This window comes from Priapulus caudatus, unplaced genomic scaffold, assembly GCF_000485595.1.
Source record: "Priapulus caudatus unplaced genomic scaffold, Priapulus_caudatus-5.0.1 Scaffold228, whole genome shotgun sequence".
Lineage (NCBI taxonomy): Eukaryota > Metazoa > Priapulida > Priapulimorpha > Priapulimorphida > Priapulidae > Priapulus > Priapulus caudatus.
Window position 1 is genome coordinate 405,507 of NW_014577289.1, and position 7,723 is coordinate 413,229.

At 45.6% G+C, this 7,723-nt stretch overlaps 1 protein-coding gene across 1 annotated transcript in view; it reads left to right on the forward strand.

Moving 5' to 3' along the window:
- Positions 1 to 5,543: 5,543 nt before the first annotated feature.
- Positions 5,544 to 7,723, forward strand: part of LOC106807659 (UPF0505 protein C16orf62 homolog) — a 14,987-nt gene continuing 12,807 nt past the window's right edge. Inside the window, exon 1 of the mRNA XM_014810072.1 lies at positions 5,544 to 5,584. The gene's annotated coding sequence lies outside the window, so the exon portion shown is untranslated. The remainder of the gene's footprint in view (positions 5,585 to 7,723) is intronic.

The window sequence follows — 7,723 nt, forward strand, 5'->3', positions numbered from 1 at the left end:
TTTTCCCCCTCCTCCTCCACCAGCTCCCTTCTCCCCCTCCTTCCCTTCCTCCTTCTCCACCAGCTTTTCCCCCTCCTCCTCCACCAGCTCCCTTCTCCCCCTCCTTCCCTTCCTCCTTCTCCACCAGCTTTTCCCCCTCCTCCTCCACCAGCTCCCTTCTCCCCCTCCTTCTCCCTTCCTCCTTCTCCACCAGCTTCTCTCCCTCCTCCTTAGATTTTAAGCGCGATTGAATTCCAGCCAATCAGAACAGTGGTTTTTAATCGTGCTTAAAATCTATTTTAATCGTGATTAAAAACCACTGTTTTGATTGGCTGGAATTCAATCGCGCTTAAAATACATTTTAAGCGCGATTAAAATAGGTAGGTTTTGTCGTTAATGGCCTTCCATACTTAACGGGGTCATTGTACCTATTCGCAGTGTATTGTAGGGCTGCGGCTAATTATATAGGGCTTTGCGTCTATACTTCTAACCCTGGCTAGTTATTGTTGTTTTGGTAATAACATGGGACGTATGCTCGTATACATATATACGTAGCCCCACCGCGCACCCTAATGATTACAGACAATTACGCGTTAATATGTCACTAATAGTAGAAGCTGCTGGAAGAAACTGGTTTGGATTGTGGGGCGTCCGGGCTCTTTTAAGAAGCGTATAAATAGACGCTCGGGGAGACAGAAGGGGGTCACCGAGTTATAGAGGTAACCTACGAGGAGACGTACGTGAGTCATTCAAGATGTAGCGACGGAAACAGAGATGACGGTACCTAGTTAGGTTGTCGTATGTATGTATATATGTTGTATGTGATCGACTGATCGTAGTTACTAATAAAGTGATAGTTCAACAACGAAGCTGCGACTACGTCATATCTACTGGTGGTTACAGGGGCGGATTCGGGGGGGGGGGCCTTCCCCTTCCCACGCAAAGTGCCATTTTTGCAAAAGTTGCCTTATTAAAAAAACGGTATGTTTTGCCGCTCGGCCTATATCAGACAAGTATTTCACTCAGTCGGACCGATCAAGCCCTCGACTAGTGGTGCCCCCGGACGGCCCGTCCTTGTGCAAACCGAAGGTTTGAATTAATATATGCAGCGGCACGGCACGCTCCCCCTACTGGCAATTTAATACAAAACAGGGAATTACATATGGGAATTCACTGGGAATTCGACTAATCTGAATTCGTGTGCAACAGTGACTGACTTGACACAGCGTTTGCTGGTAAGCATGTCATCGTAGCATCGTTAAAAATTGTTCGCATTTAAAAGCGCACGAAAAACTATAATAAAACTGAAATAACCCTAAATACCTCAATGACTACGCCCACCGCATGCCACTCACGATGTTTACTCGGTGACGTGGCCCTCGCAAATCCCATTGGTTGATACAAATCACGTGCCTCAAATTCCGAAATGACGCCACAGTGTTGTCAATTGGCACATCCATAACACAAAACCCCAATTCCTCAATAGCTGAACGCCTAGAGCAGAGACGACACGGCTGAAATGTCGTTGGATCGAATCCCATCTGTTTTTCATTATTTTCCTGTTTTCTGTATTTTTCTATGTTTATCCATATTTACATGATTTATTTACAACAAATAATTTTTTTGCTTTATAGAGTTAGGGTTAGGGTTAGGGTCACAATGCACCATAAAACAGGAGTTTGAGGTACGTGATTTGTATCAACCAATGGGATTTGGGAGCTATGCAGGCACAGCTGTATATTTCGCCGTCGTTGAATTTCTCTTGCGTTTCGCGTAATTGACGGAGCAGTTCTTCAGTGATTATACCCGGGCCGAACATCAGGGCATGTTTATAAACATTGACGTCATATGCGCACATGCGGGGTTTAACGGTTGGTAGCAAGCAGATGCGTGATATGGTTCGATACAAGCGCACGCACGCACGTGTACGTACGCACGTGTACGTACGCACGCACGCACGCACGTGTACGTGCACACACACTCATGCACGCACGTGTACGTGCGCACGCACGCACGCACGTCTACGTGCACATCCATGCACGCACGCACGCTCGTGTACCTACACACACACGAACGTACGCACGCACGCACACATGCACACACGTGTACCTGCACGCGCACGCACGCACGAACGTGTACCTGCACACGCGCGCACACACGCGCGCGCGCACGCACGCACGTGTACGTGCACACACACGGACGCACGCACGCACGCACGTGTACGTGCACACGCACGCACACACTCATGCTCGCGCACACTCATGGGATTTGGGAGCTATGCAGGCACAGCTGTATATTTCGCCGTCGTTGAATTTCTCTTGCGTTTCGCGTGATTGACGGAGCAGTTCTTCAGTCATTCTCATGCAATAGCGATGTTTCATGTGTAGCGAATTCGACCCGCTGTACAACATACACTATAGCATGCGTCAGCATTACTTCAACCTTGAAGACGTACGGCTTCGTAGCCACGTGGGCTAGCAACGGATTGGAAAGGAAAGTCATGTTGCACCACTTGACCTATAGTTTAATTGGACGGGACACTTGCTGGTCACACGTGGGGGTCACATGCCTGTGACGACGTGGTGCCCCACCGCTGTATATAAGCTGCGGCGTCCAGCTCCAAAGCAACACAGAGCCAGCTTGGCTTAGTCAGGGAAGCTCGCATCCTCCCACTGCTCTCTAGCTGCTGGTGGCTTGTCCGCCCGCCCTGCTAGCTGACCATGTAGGGTGTAGCGGAGCTCGGTCAGAAGTCTACGCAAGGATACACAGCTCAGGACGAGGATCACGCCGCTTGCTGTTCCCTTCCTGACGCAAGGATACACAGCACGGAGCCAGCTCGGCTCAGTCAGGGAAGCTCGCACCCTCTCACTGCTCGCGCACGCACGGACGTGTAAGTTCTCACGCACGCATGCACGCACGTGTACGTGCACACGCACGCACGCACGCAGCACGCACGTGTACGTGCACTACATAAACAGCGCTTTCTATCAGAACAGGAGGTTATTCATCTGTAAATGTCAAGCAGCACGCTTCGCTTCTGCCAACCACAACACATAACAAATACACGTGACCTGATCTATGACGTCACGTGAAACATCACTATTAGGCCTGCGCGATGGCGTGTGCATGTTTGCTAGTGAATTAGACCCGCTAAAATTCGAGACTCTTCGCTGGCAGCAATTGATCCGTGCGCCGGTCTTTCGATTTGGCGCACGGATCAATAGCTGCCAGCGCGTGATACTTTCGTAGGACGTTTCCGCGGTCGCGTGCGCCTTGCCGCGGAACTGCGCGCAAGATTCGCGCTTAGCGGGCAGGATCAACACTTCTCAGGCGACGCTTCTCTGGTATCCGGTCTTTCATCTGGTTTTTCTTAGAATATATATATTGGTAGGGCCCAGGAGGCGTGCCATACCATGCTCAAATCCAAAACGGCAAATCTAGGTCCAAAACTAAACGCTGCCTTTCTTAAAATTATGTTAGCAATACAGTGGTGACACGGAACTAAGAGTCGGCGTGCACCAGTCTACCATTCGCGCATCTTTAATTTTTCGCCCATGCAAAACAAACATTTTTACCCCACATGCAGTGCTTCAAATTTACACACAGAGTGTCCCAGATTGCGTCTCAGAGCTTCTACAATTCAAAAATTTGGGCATGCCCCGGACCCCCCTAGCACTGAGCAGCACCCCCATGCTATAATGAAAAAGCTTGGAGAACCCTGTTAGGTGTTATTAGCTCTTGATTATATTGCCAAATGCACGCATTTCAATCAGCTACGCCAAAACTCACATTAATAACTAACTTATGGACCGAAAACCCATATATATGTGAAATTAATGAATTTAAAGTGTAAATTTGGGGGGGGGGCTTCGTCCCCACCTCCAGTGCCTTTTTACAAACGTTGCACCCCCTCCTTCCTAAAATCCTGGATCCGCCCCTGGGTTACAAGACGCTGCTACTCTATTTGCTACTCTGCATTTGCTACAATCTACGGTTGCTACAAGTCTACGCTGTCGAAGCTACAGAACCTACACGGAGATCATCAACAATTTCGCATTACAATAATAGTTCCACAACTAGGCAGTAAACAGCTAATTTTTTAATATATTTCTGAAGCTCTTTCTCTCTCTCTCTTTCTTCCCAGCCGCTCTCTCCCCCTCTCTCCCCTCTACCCCGCACCCTGTTTTCTCTACACTTCTCCCTTTCTCTTTCTCCAGCTCTATCTCTTTCTCTCTCTGTCTCTCTCTCTCTCTCTCTCTCTCTCTCTCTCTCTCTCTACTATATATATATATATATATATATATGTGTGTGTGTGTGTGTGTGTGTGTGTGTGTGTGTGTGTGTGTGTGTGTGTGCGTGCGTGCGTGCGTGCGTGCGTGCGTGCGTGCGTGCGTGCGTGCGTGCGTGTAGAAGCGTAGCCAGGGGGTGGGGGTAGGACGAAACTCCACCCCCGCGGGATCGGGAGTTCCGCTCAAATGTATACATTTTTTTAACCCTATTTCGAATTCCAAATACCGATGGTGATGAGTATTGAGACAAATTAACACAATTATTAGCAACAATGGAAAGTTCCGTCGATCCTCATTACGATCCAGGACACGTATATGTATCATTCCCGCAGTACTGTGAGAATTAAGTTAGAAATAATTAATTTAGCATTGTGAAAAGTTTTTATTTATTTCCATAAAATAAACCGTTTCAAACCGTGTCCAAGTGACAATCACTAAATTAGTTTAAATCCTCAATTTAAACTTTTACAAATCAATGACACCTAAATTGATTTAAACTGATTTTTCTCGTGAAATCAGGTCCAGAAGTCAGTTATGTGGCGAAAAGTTACTCAAAAACCATTAATTCATGTCTAAAAATACTATTTCAAAGTGCTGGGCAATCGTACCTGGAGCCATTAAATTTTCAAAAAAAAATTGGGTGGAGCCCCCTTAGGTGCTTCCCCCTTAACGGCGCTCGCGCTGTTATATACACTTCGATAGTATAAAGTTCCAATGCTGTTGTAATAATTCAGAATCCCCCGACTGTTTAGCTGGCTACGCCCCGTGTGTGTGTGTGTGTGCGCGCGCGCGCGCGCGTGCGTGCGCGCGTGTGTGTGTATTTCTCTATCAATCGCACTCAGAGAAGACCCTACGTTCAGATTGTTGATATTGAAGACATTTTATGCTATTCTGTTTCCTTTTTTATATATTCATATTTTCATTTTCATATTCATTTTCATATCATTCAAATATTCATGATCTGAGAGAAATCTTTCCAAATGTACACCACCAACGGCCACAACAGTGCTATCAACCTGCATGTTGCATAATTACACGGTGATACATACAATTTCCAGAAGAAATGGGAATACTGAAACGAATATTTTGCGGGAACGGACCGGAAACAAGGAACGGGAGCATAAAGTGAGGGTACGGTTAGTGAGGGTACGGTGAGTGAGGTGGGACAATGCAGAGTACGGGGTACTATACGATATGTCGCTGCGTACTCTGCATTGTCCCACCGTACCCTCACTTTATGCTCCCGTTCCTTGTTTCCGGTCCGTTCCCACAAAATATTCGTTTCAGTATTCCCATTTCTTCTGGAAATTGTCGAGGTACTTTCCGATATATCGAACTGTACCCAGGGTACCCTCCGATAGTACCCTGGGGGACATAGACCCTATCAGCGTTATTTACGATTATAATTATTAGCTATAAGCTTATTTTTCAATTTTGCTCCAAAATCTAGGGGGACAGCTGTTCCCCGTGCCCCCCCCAGGGCCGTATCCAGGGGGGGTTATTTGGTTTCTGTAACCCCCCTTGGTTGCTAAAAAAAAAGTACTAGTTTAAACCTAGTAACATGTTTGGACCTACAGTTGTTTACTCGGGTCTTACTCGGTTACATTGGGATCTATACAAATAAATGTATTGTGATACTAAGTGGGTATATAACAGGTGTCAACTAGTCAAATTTAATGGGTAAAAGTTAATTTTTAGCTCATCTGACGAAGTCAGATGCAGCTTGTAGACTCGCATGATTGTCAGTGCGTCTGTCCGGCCGTGCGTCCGTCAACAGTTGGGCACAAATCTGAACCGCTCGACGTACGGTCACGATATTCGGGACGTGGGGGGATCATGAAAAGGACTCGGATGATCAATTTGGGGGTCAAGGGTCAAAGGTCAAGATGTGTAAACGGAGGGGGAATATTTCCCCCTTAACTTAAGGTATAGGAGGAAATACGGAATTGAGGCACAAATCTGAACGGCTCGACCTATGCTCTTAATTTTCGGTGTATAGTGTGATGGGCAGGAAACCCATCACCAGTGCGAAATTGTAGGTCACAGGTCAAAGAGCAGTGGGGGAAAGGTCAGATATCAGACATTTTCTGAGGACATATACTAACGGACAGAGTGAAAAACTTTTTTGTTTCAGCACTGACCTACCATTTTTATCACTTTATTGAAAGGACCATGAAATATGCTTTCCACTGATGTGCGAAGAGTAAGTGTCTGATAACTTTTTGACCCTCAAGAGCAGGGTTAAACATGGATTTGTTGACTGTTAACAAAGGACTGAACTGCTTTTGCTATTATTAGAGCCCATACCTGTGTGGATGTGAGGCTACATTTGCAGTTCAATTGCAAAGACAAAAGTTTGTTGAACAAGGTTTACACTCCTTAAATCATATTATTTTCTAAAGCAGTCTGTACACTCCCTGAATGCTCGCGTGGCTACCGTCATCCGAAATGTAGGCAAAAACCCGGGGGCATCCCATTACTCATGCATGGGGGTAAACTGGCACTTTTCAAATAAACATGCACACCTGCAATGCAGATGTGTTTAATTTAATGTTACTCACAGCTAATTTAATGTTACTCACAGCTGAGCGAAATTGTCGCCTGCCTGAATATACTTGGATTTTTGCCTGTAAATTTCAGCAACTCAATAGAATTAGGTTATCTCTACTTTCTTGACTTAACACCAATGCACGAAGGGCAATGCTATCTTTGATTATTGATTACACTTGCACGAGCCATCTCGCGGCAACTATATGCCTAGTGATACATTATGACACGAATATATAAGACAGTCGATCAGGTATGAAGTAGGATGCATTGTTAGGGTTTAGTTTTAGTGTTAATACCTATGCTACACAGTTTTGATGATGACGTAGCCGGTTTAGCGATAGAACAGGCTTTCAACCATTTGCAGAAACGAAGGCCAGTACAGTAGAGCAGCAGACCTCAGATGAGCACTGTTGCTAATGCGGCACTTGTTTGTGTAACCATTAAAATGTAATTATAACCTTTTTTAAGATAAAGACTCATTGATGGTTTGTAAACTACTGAAACACTCTACTACTGTAACAGTTTTAGTTAACACTAGTTAACACTATAATTTCAAAGAGTCACGGGTCATCATCCTAGTATCTAGATTGGATGAATCAACACCACGGAGATAATTAGTCATAATTCCCAACACCAGAGATGAGTTTGTTACAAATCTCATTTTATTTGATTGATGTTATGGAGATATACACTGTATTTTGTATGAATTCAACAAACAATTGAAGTGGAAACAGGAAACAGCATCTAAGCATGTTTAAAAAAAACCAAAAAATTGGCCGGACTCTCCCCCCCACTCACCGCTTCGCGTCTCGAGGCGAAGCTTCGCATCGCCATTTTGTAACCCCCCTCTGCCCAACCTCTGGATACGGCCCTGTATGTAAGTTCTGTTAATCAAATAGCATTAT